Raw genomic sequence first — 20,165 nt, 5'->3', positions numbered from 1 at the left:
ACTTCATAGCATTTAGCTGCTACAGCCAGTACCTGAGAGCTATGCAAGAGAGATAAATATGCCAGCTTATATACAACAAAGTAGCATTGAATCAAGTAAGTGACCCATTCTTTCTGACTACGAAATAGAGACAAATGAAAAATGAGACCAAGGAAATTAAACAGATTTCTACTCTGTACTGAACCAAAGGTAAAATCCTGATACAAGTTACCCCATATTGCCAGTAGGAAATGTAGATTTTGGGTTGTCTTTTTCTGCATTTCGCATTTGTGATCTCATGTCACTGCAACTGAGTTGCAGAATATTGTAACTCATACACTCTTAAAAACCAATTACATGCTTAGACAGGGCTCCGCTGTGTTAGAAAAAAATTGTGTGTACAAACTAACATTACTGACACAACATAGAAAACATGAAACTTTATTTAATGCATCCTGCAAGTTCTATGATTTTTTTTGCTGATTTTAAGTTTGTGTATGAGGTTTTTATTTTATCAGTTAAAATATTTTCTGATAAGACTACATGCTACCTTTTACCAATTTACACTGATTTACATTAATCTGCAGTGAGGTGGAGCATAGGAAAACAGATATAAGCCTATGACATAGTAAGTCTGTTGTATCCTCAACTTGCCCTGACGGAAGACATTTCCTCATGATGTGTAGACAGCTCCGGACTTTTAAGGGGAAGGCACCCTTCAACAAGGCCAGATCGAGTCACAAAAATGTGACTACAGCTATCTGCAAACCTAAATGCCATTTTCTATCCTTTCATTTTCACTGAAGCTTTGAAGTAAATACGAAAAGAACCAGAACTGCGCAAATTACCTGAGGACTGAAACATTTTTGACATAAGTCTCAAATGCTGTTCAAGCCTTTATACTTGTTCTTCGTTGTTCTAGTTCTGTTTCATCTCAGAATGTGAGTGATGGCAGTGATGATGGAAAGATTGGACAGCTGGCCTCTATTCCCTATGTTGGATACAGACAAATACTGTGATATGCCCTCTTTCAGGAGCCTCAGAGCCTGTGCAGTAGAAACTTTTAACTATTTCTTTCTGAAGGAATTGTGCAACAGGAAGGATTCATTTCACATCCACTACTTCAGCAGGTTTTGTATGCTAAAAGATTTCCTCTCAAAGTGAAAAGGCTGTAATTTCAAACCCAATTGCAAGTAATGTGCCAAATTTGCTGTGCCAACATAAAAATTCCCAAATCCTCTTACTGCCATAAGTCCCAGTAAAAAGTTGCTAAGCAATCTCTATTTTGACCCATTCACAAAACATGGGAAGATGGTTATATTTTTAAAATTATGCACTAAGTCTAGGATAATGAAATTTGCAATGAAACCTGAGAAGTCAAAGCAATTACTTATTCCAAGTATCATCCTCTAGAAAAGTTTTTAATTAATTCTGTTTCGTTACTACTTTACCAGACTGATTTTGCTTCAACTACCATCAACCATATGTCCTATGGCATAAGAATAAGTACTCCATCGCAATACAAAAGGATAGAACCAAGACTGGACTGTCATATTTTCTGCCTCAGCTCCTTTAATATATGTACAGTAAGGTAACTGGTCTAAGAAACCAATTTATATTTCCCCATTGCATCACTTACAGGTTGAAGCAAGAAAAAGAGCCTATCCACACTCCTGCACAGGCAACATAGGGAAATACAATGAAAATTTATCAATTTTTTATAAAACTTTGACTCATATTTAAACCACCAGAGTTTAGGACTTTTAATATTACCTATAAAATGTGAGCAAATATGTAACACTTGATGGATAGGGGAGTGTTATTTCAACACTCTTAGTAATTACACATACTTCTAGAATAATAAGATATAATTATTAAATACCTTATTGTATGCCATGCTAGAAGTAGCAAGAATGGAGCTGTTCCACAAGAAAAGGCCACTGAAGAAGACAGGACAGTGCCCTCACTGTCAGGACACAGTCCTAGGACCTGAGTATGGCATGGGTTGTGACTATAAAATACAGGCAAGGTCTGAGATCGGACCAGAAAAACCATTCAGCATGAGCAGGGACAGGAAAAGAGAAGACACAGATCTGCCCTTCACTCAGGTAAGGGCTGAAGCCCAAGCCCAAAATAGTCCATGGGTTCTCGTAAGGGCTGGACAGTGCAGTTGAGGTCTGTCTGTCTCCCTAAGCTATCAATTAGAGCACTGTTTGCACTAATACTTAACCACAAAAGGCCACAATATTTCACAGGTGAAAATGAGACAGATGTTAAGTATTATTTAAGAAACAAAAATGCCAGCAAAATCATCTCCTTTTCTTATTCAAGTAATACCAGATAATAAAAATTCTCAACAACAAAAAAAAGCAACTGTTCAGATAGAAATTTTAGTAAGTTATTGTGACATCTTTCTCTCCTGCTTTCAATTTTTAATGTGGCTTCTGAAACCAAAAAGGCAGGTGCATTATATTCAGCCTCAGTTTGCTAGCAAACAACATCTAGAGCATAAGAACAGATATTATATAAGAAAGCAGAGATAGACAGAAACGTAAAAGGAAAAAGGATAAAAATCATGACTACACAGAGGCCTCTTGCACAGCTGGCACCTAAGAGCCAGATTCAAACTTTGATAAAGAGTGCAATCCAAATTCCTTCATTTCACTGTGATGCCAACACCTGACATCGTAGGCTTTCAAAGATTGTGATCAGTTCTTTTATTCTTGCAGCACATCAATCTTACTTCAAAAAAGGTGTGGCTTTTTGGTTTTTTTGAAAGTCTATATTGACTATTTAATACTGACATTCTATTGACAAAACAACTAACTTCATGTGCAAAGAATCTATATGCATAGTGTTCTTATTCCTTTTGAAATATCATCACCTCTATGAGTTCTTGGACCTGCATACTAGTAATAATACACCACAAGGTTACATTAACTAAAAACAAAATAGAAGAAAGCCCTACTCCAAGGAAAGTATAGTCTCTATACAAATGTAGGGCCAGCAAATGGGTAAAATACCAGATTAGAGGACTACATTGCCCCAGGAAATGAAAGAACTTTATCACTTGAAGAAGCAGAATAAGAGACATAAAGGCAGAAGAGGTTGTGTACTGATTGTGCCAGATTCCCTGTTATATCCAACTTGAATTTTATTTTACTAGGGTTACTCATTTTACTAGTGTTATTATGAGTAACACTAGTAAAATAAAATTCAAGTGATACATGATAAACTCTTCATACTCTGCTCTCTGTTGCTTCTAACAGGGTTTGTCACTGCAAAATATTAAAGCAGGCTGTTTTATTATTAATTTTTATAACCTTTGCATTTATAGCTTCATAAGCTATAAATGTAAAGCCCTCCATGTCAGAGAGCTTTACCAAATCAAGTTCAGATTACCTGTAATTTCTGAAGCATACACATATTAAATCATAGATTAATAGGATGGTGTGGGTCGGAGGGTACATTGAAAGATCATTTAGTCCAACCCTCCTGCAATGATCAGGGACATCTTCAAGTAGATCATGTTGTTCCAAACCTCATCCAAACTGACCTTGAATCTTTCTAAGAATGCAACGCTTCTGGGTAACCTGTTCCACAGTTTCACCACCCTCATTATACAAATCATCTTCCTTATATCTAGTCTTATCATCCCTCTTCTAGTTTAAAATCATCATCCCTCGTCCTATTGCAACAGGCCATGCTAAAATCGTTTAAGTACTAAATCATTTTTATAAGTGCTTATAAGTACTTAACAGTTTCTCTAAATCCTAAAAGGCCATAATCAGGTTTTCCCAAAGCCTTCTCTTCTCCAGAGATGCTTCCCACCCTTTGATCACCTTCATGGTGCTCCTCTGGACTCACACAAACAGGACTCCAGAGCAGAGAGGGAGAAACCCCTGGCAACCTGCTGGCCATGCTTTTGATGTAGCCCAGGGTAAGGCTGGCTTCCTAGGTTGTGAGTACACACAACCAGCTCACGTCCTGTTTTTCATCCACCAGCACCCCAACCACTTCTCCACAGAGCTCCTCACAACACTCATTTTCTGAGTGCCATACAATGGAAATTAGAACCCAAATTTCCTAATTTTTGATCCTAGGATCTTAGTCCAAAAGTAGGCAATTCTGAACAAGCAGGACTGGAAAAATTAATAAGAAAAATAATTTAACAGTTAGTTGGAATTTGAACTGAGATCATTGTCCAGCTGACAATATTAGATACTCTTTTCTCCATTCTACTCATGAAGAGCCATGCCTAGATAACAAAATTTAGTTACTAACGTGCCAAGAAAAAGCCTTTAGGTTATAATTTTTCATATTTCCTACAGCAAATTGTGTCATATCTTCTAGAGAATTGTGGATGTCTTAATTTACCAGACATTGCAACTCCTAATTATGTTAAAGCCCAATCATGAGAGAAAAGGATATGTGTTGGATCAAATTCCCTGGAGCAAAATGGACTTGCAAATATTGCATGGAAAAATAATCACACCTAAGCTCTTTCTAGAGATGTAGGAATCTCAGCAACTGGGGTCCAGTTTTCAAAAATATGTTACCCCTCAAAACCAGTAAGTAGATTTTTTCCTTATGAGAAGCCATACAGGACAGAGAAAAAAGAAAAGGAAGAAAATTAAAGGATGGAGACTTACTGATAACACGCCGTGGGAAACAAATACTTTGTGGATTTCAGAAAGGCAGGTGGCCAGACATTCAGATGAAGATTTGGCTAAGTCTGCTTTTTTAACTCAAGAACATTGTTTCATCATGTCCTGGTTTTGGCCAGGATAGAGTTAATTTTCTTTCTAGTATCTGGCAAAAGGCTGTGTTTTGGATTTAGGATGAAAACAATATTGATAACACATTTATGTTTCAGTTGTTGCCAAGTAGCATTTATACAAGTCACAGACTTTTAAGTGTCTCATGCTCTGAGGAGGTGCCCAAGAAGCCATGAAGTAGCATAGCTAGGAGAAGTGACCCGAATTACCCAAAAGGGTATTTCAAAGAGCAGAACAGAATGGATAGTAACTCCCAAATGAGGGATATTTGTTACTGCTCAGGATGGAGAGAAAAGAAACCACTTAAAAGGGCATAAAGACAGAATTTTCTCTTTACCTCCTCCAATGATTCTGTGTCTTCCTTCAATTCCAAACACATCTGCCAGAGGCAGAAACCACCAGGAGCAAGACATTCCTCATGTCTTTGCCATATCTCCTCTGTGACAATGGCTAGACCCAGAAGAAAAAAGTTACATGGTAAATATAACTCAGGCACTGTTGCCATTTTGTTGCAAAGGTTTCATACCTTCTTGATGATTTCCATGAGCAGCTCCTCAGCCATAGCACTGACTCCTTCTCCTCTGCACAGCCAACAAACTCCATCTTACATCTCAACCAGCCAACCTGCTCTTTTACAATACCCTTCTTAATTTGATCCAGCTGTGGCCTATTAAGGGCAGGCTTGTTCTTAATGCTTGATAATTGGCACAGCTGTAATTCCTTAGGGGCCAGATTACCTTCACCACTATCTCTATTCTCCTACATTTTATCTGTCCACAATTCCCCCTTTTTCTTTTAATTACAAAGTTATTTAGACTTGTATGTCACAGTGAAACTATATGTCTCTAAATTCTAATTCAGTTTTGCTTTTTCACAGTATAGACTTGATTCATTCTCTAAATTCACAGAGTACTTATCATCAAAATCTTTAGATCTATGCCTAATTGCCTAACCAAAGATTAACTCACAAGAATGAGTTAAATTAATGCTGTGTTTACTATCTTTTGCAGGGTCCTTGGCACAAGATAGTAAACGTAATATAATCATCTTTTGTGTTATTTGTTTAACTTTAGAATGCATTTGTGCTGACTTTGATTCGTTACTCAAACTTACATTACATACAATCAGAAACCTTTATATCTCTAGAATATTGACAATATCCACAGGTGCACAACTTTAGAAGGTAACTCACAAGAATAAGTTAAAGGCTATCTATTAAGACAGCAACAAATCAACAGCCACATAACTTCATCAACAGCTATAGAGCTTTGAACAACATTGATCCAGCATCTGTCCAGTCCACTTATGCTTATGGAATATAAACTTTTACACTTATGCCTAATCAAAGATTCATAGTTGCAATTCACAAACAAAATGCACATGTTTCATCAGCAAACAAATACACCATAATAAATAATAGAGTTACTCTTTCCCCAGTCCCCACTGCTGTTTTAATAATTCTCTTCTTCTTTCTACAGATTTTGTTGTATTAGTTGATCATTGTAAGCCTCTCGTCTTGCTCTGTTTTCCATTCTTTTAAAGTCTTTTAAAGTGATTTCCAGATGGCAGCCAAACCTGCAGCTGCCTTGCCCCCTTTTTGACACTATATTTCACAGTCTTTGTTTTTTAAATCTCTTTCCACGTATATCAAACAATCTTTCCGGCACTCAAGATGTTATTTCTCATTGTGTCCCCAGCAGCTCACTTGTACCTCAGGTGTCGAAACCTGTCAGGTCCGGACCAGGCAGTTTCCCCTGCTGCTCTCAATGCTGCGCTGGACTCCATCTCAGGCTGCACTTGCCCTACAGCCCACTCCCAATCACGTTGGGTTACTGTGGAGATGGCCACTATACAATTTTAGAAGGCTTCTCTTACATGTTGTCTGTGCACGCCATATGTTATTTCTCATTGTGTCCCCAGTGGCTCACCTGTACCTCAGGTGTCAAAATCTGTCAGGTCTAGACCAGGCAGCTTCCCCTGCTGCTCTCAATGCTACACTGAGCTCCATCTCCGGCTGCACCTCGCCCTACATCCCACTCCCAATCACGTTGGGTTACTGTGGAGATGGCCACTATACAGTTTTTGAAGGCTTTTCTTACATGTTGTCTGTGCAGCCCTGACTCTGCCTCTCAGAGCTCCATATTACTTTTGTTCCAGTGCTCCGGTAGCAGTGACTTAGCAAACCACCCCCCGTACTCCTCAGGGGCCATGCTATTGCTGAGGCACCCCCTGCTGCTGTGGCTACGCCAATTGCCACTTCTGTCACACAGCTCATGTCCTGCTGCACACACTGCCATTCAGGGGGAAGCCAGCACCATCCTGGGTCCTTGATCACGTCGGGGGTCACCAATTGTTACTGTTTTGTTGCAAAGGTTTCATACCTTCTTGGTGATTATCATGAGCAGCTCCTCACAGCCACAGCACTGACTCCTTCTCCTCTGCACAGCCAACAAACTCCATCTTACATCTCAACCAGCCATCTTACTCTTTTACAATACCTCTCTTAATTTGATCCAGCTGTGGCCTATTAAGGGCAGGCTTGTTCTTAATGCTTGATAATTGGCACAGCTGTAACTCCTTAGGGGCCAGATTACCTTCACCACTATATCTATTCTCCTACATTTTATCTATCTACAAGGCACAAAGGTTGAAAGAGAAGAAAAATTATCTACATGCCGCTTAGGGCATAGACCTAGGACTTCTATAAGAAACCTAAAAGGGAAGTTAAACATTGTCAAAACAGCTCCTTTTCATAAATGAAACAAAGCAGTTAATTTATGCCATGAATTCTAGCTGAATTTTGATTTACTGAATTGGCAGCACAATAGGTTCACCAATTCCTGGCAAGCCACTTATTTAATGTACTTAGACAGCAGGATAAATAAAAGTACAAGCTTATCCTCCAGCTTATACAAAAAAAGAGCAAAGCCAGTTCCAAAACATTTCTCCATATTGGATGGTCTTAAATCTGTTATTTTAAAACCAGCATATTTTAGGTTCAAATGCATTTTTTAAGAGATCATAACTGGAATACAAAAATTAATGAAGAATGTTATAAGTGATCTTATGAATTGTGGATCTATTATAGACAGCTCGAACTGCTCTCAGTCCGGACACATTTAGTGTGAAACAAAATATTTCACTTAGAGATGACCTATTCTTAAAGGTTTTTGACAATAGACAGCTCTATAATATTAAATCCAGATACTTTTCTATCCATTTTTATTGCCACATGATCACTGAAAATAGCTGTTAAGAGTCATCTTGAGCTAATTTATATTTCTTATTTTAACTTCCACATTTCTTTCAGCAGACACTAATCACTGACAACCCTGTAGTTTCTTTCCCTTTCTGTTCAAACTTTTCTGGCAATAAGCTAAATCTCTTTGCTTCTTTTTCCTTGCTGTGCACAAGTCCTCATGCCCTCCAGCATTAAGTTATCTTAGCTGCCTGCTTTTGATAACTTGATTTCACTTTCTAAATTTATTTTTTGCCATACCAGGTTATTCCTAACATTCAATGTTGCTTATTGTGATACACCTAGTAATAAAATATTTAGCTAAAACAGACTGAGAAATTCTATAGTCCTGATGTAGTGTTACTGACCTTTTAATTTTTCCTATTATCAATAGGTTTACTGATGGCTTGCTGTAGAGGAATATAGAAAATACAGGTAGATCTTCATCCTCTCTTAAGTAGGACTTATCATTTCTTATAGAAGTTGTACTATATAAATCAGATTTTCATTTTATCAGTTAAGACTCATCTCTTTCATATATTCCATGCAACATACTCTCAAGTATTCATCAAATGCTAAAGATAGCCAAAATGAGTGATCATAACTTCTAGCACAGACAAAAAAATTAAGCAAATAATTTGTTGTGACCAAAGGGAAGAGTTCAGGGTTTTCTTGCAAATTCTCTATGCATTCTCTTTTTTCTGGTCATGCCACTTTTGTTTGTCTAGTCTGCAAGACTGTTAAAGCCAAAATGCTGAAGTTGGTAGTATGATCAAGCCGAATTGCTGCCTGCAGTCTTTTTCTCAATTATTTGAAAGATGATGTTTATAAAACAGATTTACACTTGGTAAATTATGTATTTTATAGCATGTGCCATAAAACAGATGGGTCTGACTGGCACAGTTAGAATTAGTGACAGTGAAGCATATGGTAAATCACTCAAACAGTAGCAACTCAAAACAGTCAATTCAACTAACCAGGGCCCTATTAAACCTTTTCAGACTGAAATTTGTATTGCTAGCATTACCATTAGCATTTCTAGCTAAATGCCAGATCTGCTGTTACATTTTCATGCCCTTGAAAGTAAAACTGCATTTATGGCCAAAGCTCCGAATGCAAACTTAAACATTCAGGGATTTGCTCAGTTAGTATCTATAATTTGATAAGCATTTATCCTTCAAGCTCTACCCTGAACTTAGAGATCTCCAGCTGTAAGTTTCTGTTAAACTGGCTATGTGCTTAAAACACAGGCTTGGAAATCACCCTTGTTTTCATTGATATCTTGTTTTTGAAACCTGATATTTACTGAATAAGAATTTGCTTCAAATAGCTCAGTGCAGTTATCAAGCAAATCACACAAATACTTTTGCTGCTACTTCCCATGCAGCTTTGGCAGCCTTGTCTCCATCTGTGACCAGAGGGTGCAGAGTGCATTCTGGATTGTCCATGGGTGAAAATTTTTGCCCCACCCCAAGGCTTTCAAAGCCTTAGCTTGACTTTTTTTGTCAAATAAAACTATTTTAATACTTGAAAGATCTTGAAGGAATGAGGCTTATAAGGTAAAACAGACATCAAACTAAGTAATGTAAGGGCTACTCCAAAGATGTTTTATTCCATGTTTCATTTCAAAACCTTTTTCCCCAAAATGGATGTCAAGTCTCCAGATTTTTTATAGTATTTATAGTTAAATCTTAATTATGATACTGAATCCAAACACAGAACAGGCATGCCTTTCACCATTCACCAACATTAACCATACAGCACTGACATCAATAATAATTTCTATTCTTTGACTTACAAGATATAATAATGCTGTAAAAATAAGAATGATACTGATACTGTGTACTGCTTCATCACAGACAATGAAGAATATTACAAAAATGCAGGTTTACTGTAAAGCTCTGGCTCTAAATCTTTGAGACAATTACTTTGTCTTTAAGAACACTGCAATAAATTGGGATTTCGTTCAATTCAAAATTAAATTTACCATTGCAGCTAAGAAGGGATTGAATATAGCTCATAGGTTCATTAAGTTTGGAGCTTTGAGGCTTGTTATTAAAAAAAAAAATAAAAAAAAGTCAAAAAAAGCAAGGTTCTGAGAAGGAAACTTTGCTAGTAACTGGTCAAACAACATTACCTGGCAGGACAGGAAATCAGCATGTGGCAACAAGCCAACTTCTAAAGCTTTCATCAGCTGTTTTAATCACCAAAGATTATTATTCCAACTTTAAGAAGCTTATGTGATTTATCTTCGTGGGTCTGACAAAAGAAAGTCAACAGTCATCCTAAGAGAGGCACTACTATTGTGCTCTGTGATATTTTAGACTGTCAGGAAGTTGTACAATGTACATGATATACTCTGTGTAATCCTTACATTCCTGATTGTATAAGCCTCAGGAGAAAAGCTCTATGTGATGATGATCACATACTTAGGAAATTGAACATCATGCAGAACCAGCATTCCTCACATTTCTTTAATAAAATAAGTACGTTATTAAAATACAGAAGAATCTATGACTGAAAGAAGAATGTTTATTCTTCCTGTGGAAAGGTTCCCACAGTCATGTTTTCTTAGTAGACTGTTCATCCCTTTTTTGAAAGGGCTACTGTAAAGAATTAATTTATTAAGAATCTTGTAAGAGAAATAACTCATGGACTTTTGGTAAAGACTACATTAGAATTTGTGAAGAAAGTCTGTCAGCTTTCGCAGCTTCCCCTATTTTTATATCAACCACAGACAAAACTTTCAAGAATATTGTAAAATCTGTAATTCAGTGACTGTACAAAGCCATCTGGCCATTATTACAAAATTCCTACACTTCTTCTGACAGAATACTGACTTTGATAGTAATGTCTTTTAGGGTATGGGTCTACCAACAACCTTCACAACCCAGAAAACAGACAATTCTTGCATCATCCCTTATCAGATCAAATAGCCGACTGAAAGCCAGAGCAAAGGGACCGCACACAGTGAGCTGCCTGTCGACACCTTGCTCCTTTTAGGCTAAAGTGTCTGCAGATAAAACTCCTCTGTCACTCATAAATGAGAAAACAGTATACAGTAAAACAAAAATCATATCAGACCATTGAGACTCAGTCTGTTTAATAGAGTAACAGCATGAACAGGAACAGCTTAACTGAGAATACATGACAGAACAATATCTGTATTTTGAAACTAAGCATTTGGCCTTTCCCCCTTTATTTCAACTTCACACTTTTTCATCCTTGTTTGCCCCGCTCTGTTTACCTCCATCACACATTCGTTTTATTTAATTACAACTCTAACTCCCCACATAAAGACCTTCAGGCTGATGTTTCCTAGCATCATACTGCTCCATCTGTTCACCCATTATTACTCTTTCTAGATCAGTCTACATCCTTGTTCCATCAGAAATTACAGGACAGTGAGAGGGAGTGGAAATAGAGTGTGTTTAGATGTTTTGCATTTGATAAACACTGCTGCAATTCATATCTATTGTACAGATTTACTTTTGCCTATCCTTTGGACTGTTGAAATATTTCTTCTCTGTTGATTCCCTCTTTCAACTGTGGTTTCATCCCCTTTCATAAGGTGTGGGGACACTGCTCACATACAGGAAGATCAGCTCCAAAACTGATAGCTTGCATTTTCCACCTGTTTTATACACATGAATACAACTCCCTTTACAGCAACTGCAGTCTAAAGAGAAACAGTGTATATAAAAATGTGCCCACACTAACAGGCAGAAGCCAAGGTGGTGACTAAAACAGTTCATCTCTCCTTTTTTTGAATTGTTTGGCAGCAATATTGTAAACACTGTAGTCACAAAAATCTCTGCATGTATACCTTACAAAACATGAAAAAGAGGAATGGAAATTTGTGGACCCAATTTCTTAATCTCTTTAGCAAAGAGATTACCAGTAAACAAAGGAGGTTTTCACAAAAAAGCAAACCTCTTTGTAGTTAAATTTCTGTAAATCTAACATAAAACCATTACCTTACCTGAAATTGTTCAGAATTTACAGAATCTGGCATAATCTGTTGTTATGCATTTTCCTGGAAACCTTCCAAAACATTCAAACTTCAGCTTCAAATTATAAAAAGTAAACTACTGGGAAAAAAAGAATTATAAAACTGAGCAGGAATAGCCCTTGCTATTTTTCTCACAACCATTGGTGCTACCATGATTGCATATCTCATGGACATGGGGAGAGTAAAACAATAGCAAACCTGATTATATCCTTGGTCAATGTCAAGCGCAAATGCCAGACCCTCCCCTTTGAACACTCTCAGTATGTGCAATTTAGTGTCTAATTGGCATTCATTATCCCTTTATGTCCCCTTGTTCCCCTACAACAGTGAGGAGGCCTGAAACAGAGCTACAGCTTAATTATATATTTCTGATTAGAAAAAAATAATTTACTGGCTTCTATTTAATATGAGAGTAAATAAGTAACATTTGTCCTGAGTGTTATATTTAAATTATAAAAGGTCTACAACTACAGAATTAAGTTGTACTGACATATTGTTAACATCCTTTGTTTCATAGAATTTACTTGAGATAGTCTGAGTAGAAAAAGCACAAATTCACATATAAAGGGAATTATAATATATATTTTTAGGATATTAGAACTTAAAAATTTCTCATATACACCAATGTATGACACATTGTTTTCTCTGTGTTTGTATCAGATTTCTCACAACCAAAATCATCTAGGATTACCACTAAACATGTACATATTTTTAAAGGGGGCTAATCTTACTTCAGTTTAAAGTAGATAGGGTTAGACATTAAAGTCTGCATGAATAGTCCATTTCCTATTAGGACTCATGCAAGCTACCTGTCCTCTGAGGCTCCAATTTTGCAGCTGTCATCTTTCCCAGCATTTGGGCAATGAAGGAATCTTTTGTTCTACTGAAAAGCGGTGCATTGTTCCCTGCTCAGGTGCCCAGAATAAAATGTATAAGGCAACACAACAAGCTTCTCTCCAGACTGGCCTGAGGTTGGGTCTTTTCCTTTCTCTTGTGGAAGATTTTTCACCGAATGAAACTTTTCTTGCTCAGGTGAAGAAAAGCAGCTTCATATTTAAGGTCTTGAAATAAACAATATAGATTTCAAAATATTTTTAAATAGTATTAAGTGTGTAAGCCATACCTCGTCTCTTTACAAACATAACAGTAGATTGAATGGTTTCATTTTGCTTTATGCTTTTCAATAAAAATATCCAGGTAATTTCCATACATTTACAAAACACTATTTATCTGTTTTTCTTTATTCTAACACCTAATGAGAAACCCAACACTGCCCATTTCCCTCTGCTTGATCCCTTCTAACTGTTGCAGGAAAGGTTTTCATAATTACTATTGCCCATTTCATATACTCTTTTGATCTCCTTATAAGATGGGCTGCCCCATCACCTCTAACTCATTTGGGCTGTGGAAGAAATTCCCTGTGAAACACATTCTGTTATTAATTTCTCTACAAGGCAGAACCCTCTAGAAAGAGAAAAACATTACTCTGAAGAACAACTGTCTTCATTCTCAAGAGAAAGCAAATATCCAGCCACAGATATAATAAATGAATAAGCGAGAGCTCAAGGAGATAAGGATCTGTAACTCACAGACAGCGAGTCTGCATTGGCATATTTGCTTTCATTACAAATGCCCTTTCAATGTAAATATCTTTACTTTCCTCAGTTAACATGCTTCTATTTGCACCAGAGTTGTCTCAGACCACATAAAATCAATCCCTTTATGTGAACTAGGATATGTGCACCCTGATAATGCCAACACAAACTTGGGTCAGAGTGCTCCAGCCACTAATTGGCATAGAGACACAGGGACCAGACTAGACATAGCCTGAAACAAAACATCCAATACATGCACAAGATGGGCTGTGGGTGCTCAGAAACAATTGGTTTTCTCTCTAGAACTGTTTCTGCTTTGCTGCATATTACTCCAGACATAGTGTAAGAGAAGCAGGCAATAGGCCTTACTAGACCAAGTATACTTGCAGCAAAAAGTGTTGCACATCATTTGATGAAACTGTAAATGCCCCACAACTACTGAAGCAGAAACATACTGCCTATCAAAAATACAGTTATCAGGAAGAAAGTTAAGGATAAGCCACCTCTATTTCTAGTCTGTCTGGGTGTTCCTTTCTACTGAAAGATTCAGTTATTCTTGTCATTTTAATTAAAACTGACCCTCTAAGTGAAAACACTTAGAGGCTTTTAAAATCAGGAACGCACTATAAAGCAAATATTTTTGTATACCCATCTCAAAGTCTTACCTGACCACAGAACTCCTTAGACAAGAACTGCCATGGAATTACTGTATCAACTTCAAAACAGCACTCAAAAGTCTAGGGACGCCTCCCACATGGCAGAAAGTAACGAGAAGGAACACAAAGGACATAACTGATACACACAGCATTAAGCTCTTTATCTAATTTACACCCTTCTGAGCTCCACCCATGCAGGTGTGTATGCTCTGAATTAAAGGGCACATCATGCAAAAGCACTTGAGATGTAAGTTGTGGTTAAATACAAACTATCAACTGGGTTCCTAAATAAAATGAAATAAATCACTTTTAATGTAATATATTCTGAACATAATATTAACCTCTGTGTCAGGAAAATGTGGTGAGGTGCTCTTAAAGATTATTGCATGTATTTCTTAGCTGCAGGCTAAGCATAAGTTCCTGCTCATCACTGCTTTGCCTATTTTGTGCAGAGGATGGTACAATGCATGGTGTGTAATGCTATCAGCTCAGAACAGCAGTGTACTCATCTTGACCTCAGCCACATGAGAAACAGAAGGTAGACACAGGTCATTAGGTAGTTAAGGCTAGCACTTACTGCTAGCAATATTTAGTATTTGATTATATTTATCCTGACAAGCTAGAGAGGCTATAAAATGTAGTTATCAAGAAAGCACTTTTGAAAGATGCTTTCTGAACTTATGATAATTAGCTTCATTTACCAGCAAATATAGATAGAATTTATAAAACTTTCACAGTTCTGTGAAGCGATAAATGGCTTCTGCATCTGTTACATTAATTAAAGTCCTTAGATAGCTGTAGTTACTTAAGCTCTGCAATGGAGTCCTCTGTGGAACATTTCAATAACAAACAGTCTCAGTGAAGAACCTTCCTGTGTTATCCTACAGTGATCATGTAGTTAGAAGTACGATGCTTTTGCTTACAGGGTATTTATTTCCCATCCTCTTCCTGTTGTTTTCCAAAAAAACTGATTACCCATGCAAACTACTACGTATTTTTCCTCCCTGGCTGCTGTTGTTTTCTCCCAGCTTGCAAACTGCTTATTGCTGGATTTGCTTACTTTTGATGCCTGGCCTACAGGTGCTCAGGAGGTTTTCTATAGCAATTAGTGGATTTGTCTTTTAACTCATTTAATGTTAACACTAACTAACCCTTCTTATTAATTGCCACATTACATATCTCAGATCATGAATTCTGTAATGTTCATTAAAATATTGGAAACATAAAGCTGGCAATATCAGCCACAACGATACATGGGAATGGTAGCTGGGAGAAAAATTCTCCTTCAGCTGTACAAAAAAGATAATCATCTGCTAATAGAATTTGGGAGAAAATTTCCAATTAATACAGGCTTTTAGTAATCCTGCCTGACAATGTTTCTTTTGTAATACACCATCTGAATGGATGGACCAGCTCCTAATGGAGCCTTTCCTCTTGGCATTTGACTGTTACATATCTACAGGGCAAAAAGCAGATTAGTTAGACTGTCCCTCTGGCACACGCTGTTTTCACTCCAGATCTAGTGAATGAAATGCAGAGAAATAAATTTGTCTTCTGCTGCTTAGGAGCAGCAAGTTCTGTGATGTGTGGTATGAGAGAAGCAATCTTCTTGCAGTTTTGGCTGTCAGAGAGGGCAGATTCAAACTGGGTGAAATCCAATCTCATGGCCACCAAAAGGGGTTTTCTGCTCCTCATTTCTGTCTCCATTAGTGTGCTCCAGCCCATTTCTTTGCATTACTGGCTGTGTGGCTTCAGGATGTTTCAGCTCAACTGATTGATTTGATAGAAATCAACTGATCAATTTCATAAACTGATAAATCATCAACTGGAACAAACCACTGAAAAAATTGGCTTTCTATCAGCAAGGTAACTAATTCATCCTATGAACATGACTCCAATTAATTGATTCATATTGATACAGACAGCAAACATCAAAGATGTGCCCTTCTGAAACTGCTGTAGGGAGTGAGGTGTCAACATGTAGCTAGCAATAAGAAAGAGACACCTGTTTGGAAGAATAGCAGATAATTAATTGACATTTGAAGACACTTCAGGGTGATTTTAGCAAGTTACCAGTACAATGAACTTACATTCTCAGTTTGCAAGGAAATGCAAATAAAACATTTATTATCTATTTTTGCCTAGATAATGAATGTCAGAAAAAATCGCAAGGAAATAAGAAAAAATGTTTTTAAAATTGTTTGTACTTAAACTGGTGATTGCTACAAGTCTTACTCTTGTAATTTTCTAGGGTGCTTGTAGCATCTTTGAATAAGTATGGCCCTGTTGATGTTTGAAAGAAATCTCGGTTCATCTAAACATTAAATATTCCAAGAAACTTAGTAAGTGCTAAATATACACAGAGAACTAGTTGCTATAAAGCTCAGGAAATTACCACAGTTTCTTTTAACAGACTGATGATGGGTATGTCTTTATTTTTCATTAATATTTTGCATCTCATCTTTCAACATATGAATTTTCCAAGAGATACAACACTTTTTAAAATTTATTAAAAACCATAAATAATAATTTATAGAACATCTGCCCTCATGGGAATATAATCCTGTTTATAACTCCCCTAGAAAGACACAGTTTTTTAGCCTTTAATATTTGTGATTTTGTCTACAAAATTAAAGCCAGGGAAAACAGGAATATTGGAATACAGAAATGACACTTCAATTAGACTATTCGTACATCCTGAGAAGCTTTCAGTTATAATAAGGAAATAGTATTAATTCATTTTACAGGAAAAAATAAAAGTCACATTTCAGCCCAAGAAAGAAGTAAAAAGGAGAGAAAATTGGCTTCTGGCTAATTGTACCCTGGCCACATTTTCTAGCTTTGTCTCTAAATATGTGATTTAAAAATATTTCTGATTAGACCCATGGGCAAAAGCATATTTCTTTCATCTCTTGCACCACCACATAAACATCATTCTGCATTTTGCAACCTTCAGGTGATACACTTTGTTCTTCTAGGCTAAAAGCTCAAAACTATCCAGAAGGGTGTGCATCAATCTCTGTACCCCGTTCTGTAGGAGAAAGTCTTTGTAAGAAAAGCTACATTCATGTGCTCAATACAGAGAAGAAACAACATATGCTCGCCACTTTGTTTCTTTCGTTCATTTCACTATCAAACTGGGCTTTTAATTTGCATACAATCTTCTGGAGAAAATATTCACCTTACTCGCTTTTACAACTTTTATGACCTATCAGGTTTCTATGAAAAGCAGCTTACAAGAAAGGAAATACTACTGCAATGCAAATAATTTGGCTTAGCTCTAGTGTTTTACAACCCCTTCCTTTGAAGAGAAATATATGTAAATCTACTGAAGACTTAGAGTTGTCAGTGAAACGGTTTTGAGGTTAATAAGTTTTTTTGTAACCCTATCAACTTGCAATTCGCCTCCATTTCAAATGTTGGCAGGTAAATTTTGTGCGTCTCAATAGTTTTGCACTTCCAGGGCTTTAGCTTGAGCTCCTGTACTGTCTAAATGGTTAACCATTCTTCTTTGATCTCTGTGAGGCCCTGTCAGGTGGAAGTTTTCTTGAATCCTCAAGCATATTTGGGCTCTCTTTGGCTTTACAGCAACTTCACCGGGAAGTGTACACATGCATCCCCTTTCTTTACAGAAATGCTTGCAGAGTTAAAGTTAAAAGTACAAAAACCTCTAGCTTACCTCTACGCAATATAACACTTGCCATAAAGAAGATATTAATCCTTCTTGCAAAAGGATTAAATTAATATAATAAAGTATATAAAATATAAAATATAAAAATTGCCTTCACAAGCACTCAAGCAAATAGCATCACTTTTATTATTGTAGCGATAACACAAGGAAAGAATTCTAGCTGTATTTATCTTTCTAAGCCCCTTAGATAGACTACCAGAGAAAGCAACTATGCTGATTTGGAGACTTTTGGGGTTAGTATCTCTTACTCTTTTTTGTGCAATAATTTTGGAAATGCAAGACAGCAATAAAGAGTTTATGTACTAATTCTAGGATTACAGTTTACAATCTACTGTATTTCTACTGTGTTATTGCCATTGGAAAGCAGTTTTTCCCTCAAGTTGTAGGAGATTTTCTCATTCTCTGTTTTCTGGAGGTAGGTTTTACACACACACATGGACAAATACTTTTAGCCAGTTTTCAGCAGTATATTTCTACTTATCTGCTTTCATTTTGTAGCATCAATGTGCTCTTATGTTTTATCACTTTTCCATTATCCTTCTCCAAGTTGTCACAATTCATTGAACAACAATAAAAAGTAACAGATTCATAAAGGACAGAAAAGGGATAGTAGTGTTATCTCCAATTCATGTGTTAATGTTTTTCCACATTTCTGCCTTTAAAAGATTTGGCCACAGTAATTAAACTAGAGGAACTATCCAATTTGCTTTCATCTCTAAAACTGACCACTAACAGCTGCTTAACAAGAATATAAAGGTGTGGATACTTATAGACTAATTTACGCAGAGAAAATCTCTGCACCACGTTAACAAATATGTATTAAAATCCAGCTGGAGAAGTTTCTGGATAACAAATTACAGAATACTTCAGATTTACAGTAACAAACAAACCTTCTTCCAGCAACTCAGAGATTTGCCTTCATTCAAAACAATGACTCTGTTGCTAAACTCAAATATAAAATAAAATTGCTCACACATAATTTGTGATCTGTCAAGATACAAGAGTTCTTAACTAAGCCAAAATCACCTGTTACTTGAAAATCTACCTTTTGTTCACAATTTTCACTCCACAAATACAAAAGCTGCCATGGATTTGAAATAATTCTTCAGAGATAAATGAACAATACAAGTATTTTTCCTCTCTTTCAAAAGAACATACCTATGAGAATAATTTAGTGATTCTTTAGCAGCTCTTTAATTAGGCAAGATAATATTTATTTAGAAAATTGAGCTGTTCTGTGGTTGAATTTTCCATGAGACTTAGCTGAGGAGTGTACTGGTTCTGGCTAGGATGAAGTCAATTTTCTTCACAGTAGTCCATATGGTGCTGTGTTTGTACTGATTATTGCCTACTGCACAGGATATGCTCCAATCATTCTGCTCTCTATCAGTCATAGTTTACAGGCTGAGGCTTATGAAACAGAATTTACAATGAAGACGTCATCATGGGAGTAGTTACAAATATACTTCTACCCATACAGTGTTCATCATTGAGCAGAGTCCAAATAACTGATTATTATTATCTAAATAATTCTGATTTAGATACTGTAGAAAAGGTGGCGGAAGGGAATGCTGCTGACCTCGTGAGCCTGAGCTTTAATGCATTGGCAAAGAATATTGGTGTACGGTCAAAAGTGCTAAAAATTGAAACATTTATGCTGCAATAAAAAGAAAAGCTGCCTTTTCTTTTAGCAGCTAATGGTATTTCTATGGATTTTACACAACTTTGTTTTCTTATCCCAGAGAAACATTCATGAACATAAACATACCACAAGCTCCAAAGTTAATTGTCTACAATCATAGATGAAATCTAAATCTCTTTCAAACAAATTTAGTCTGCATTTTCCCTGTTCCTAAATGTTATGGTAATTTTTACTAATGTTCTCTGCCTAGTTCTGTTCAAAACACTGGTTTGTATGTGTACTATTTAACTTCCTTTTCATTTCCTTTGGCTTGCTAATTTGTACATGTAATTTTTTTAAACCCTGCCTCTCTATTTCTCTTACTACAATCCATGGGAGGTTTTGCAGAAAAAGAAAGTGAAGGCTAATTGGTATAATTCCATTTCCTGGGCAGCTCTTTCATTTCACCAGGAAATGACTAGGGTTTATGCAACAAAAGCCAGGTAAGAACTGTTATTCCTTTTCAAAAGGGGTGTCATTTGTACACTATGAACCAAGTCAAAAGGTTTACATTCATTTTCTTTGTTAGCAAAAC

General features: G+C 36.6%; 1 long non-coding RNA gene across 1 annotated transcript in view; it reads right to left on the bottom strand.

Moving 5' to 3' along the window:
* Positions 1–14,424, bottom strand: part of LOC135299265 (uncharacterized) — a 65,195-nt gene extending 50,771 nt beyond the window's left edge. Inside the window, exon 1 of the long non-coding RNA XR_010361279.1 lies at positions 14,268–14,424. This is a non-coding gene — a long non-coding RNA (uncharacterized LOC135299265). The remainder of the gene's footprint in view (positions 1–14,267) is intronic.
* Positions 14,425–20,165: the final 5,741 nt, after the last annotated feature.

Source organism: Passer domesticus, chromosome 4 (assembly GCF_036417665.1).
Source record: "Passer domesticus isolate bPasDom1 chromosome 4, bPasDom1.hap1, whole genome shotgun sequence".
In the NCBI taxonomy this organism is placed as follows: domain Eukaryota; kingdom Metazoa; phylum Chordata; class Aves; order Passeriformes; family Passeridae; genus Passer; species Passer domesticus.
Note: the sequence above shows the minus strand (reverse complement) of the source record. Positions and strands in the feature narration are given on the sequence as shown.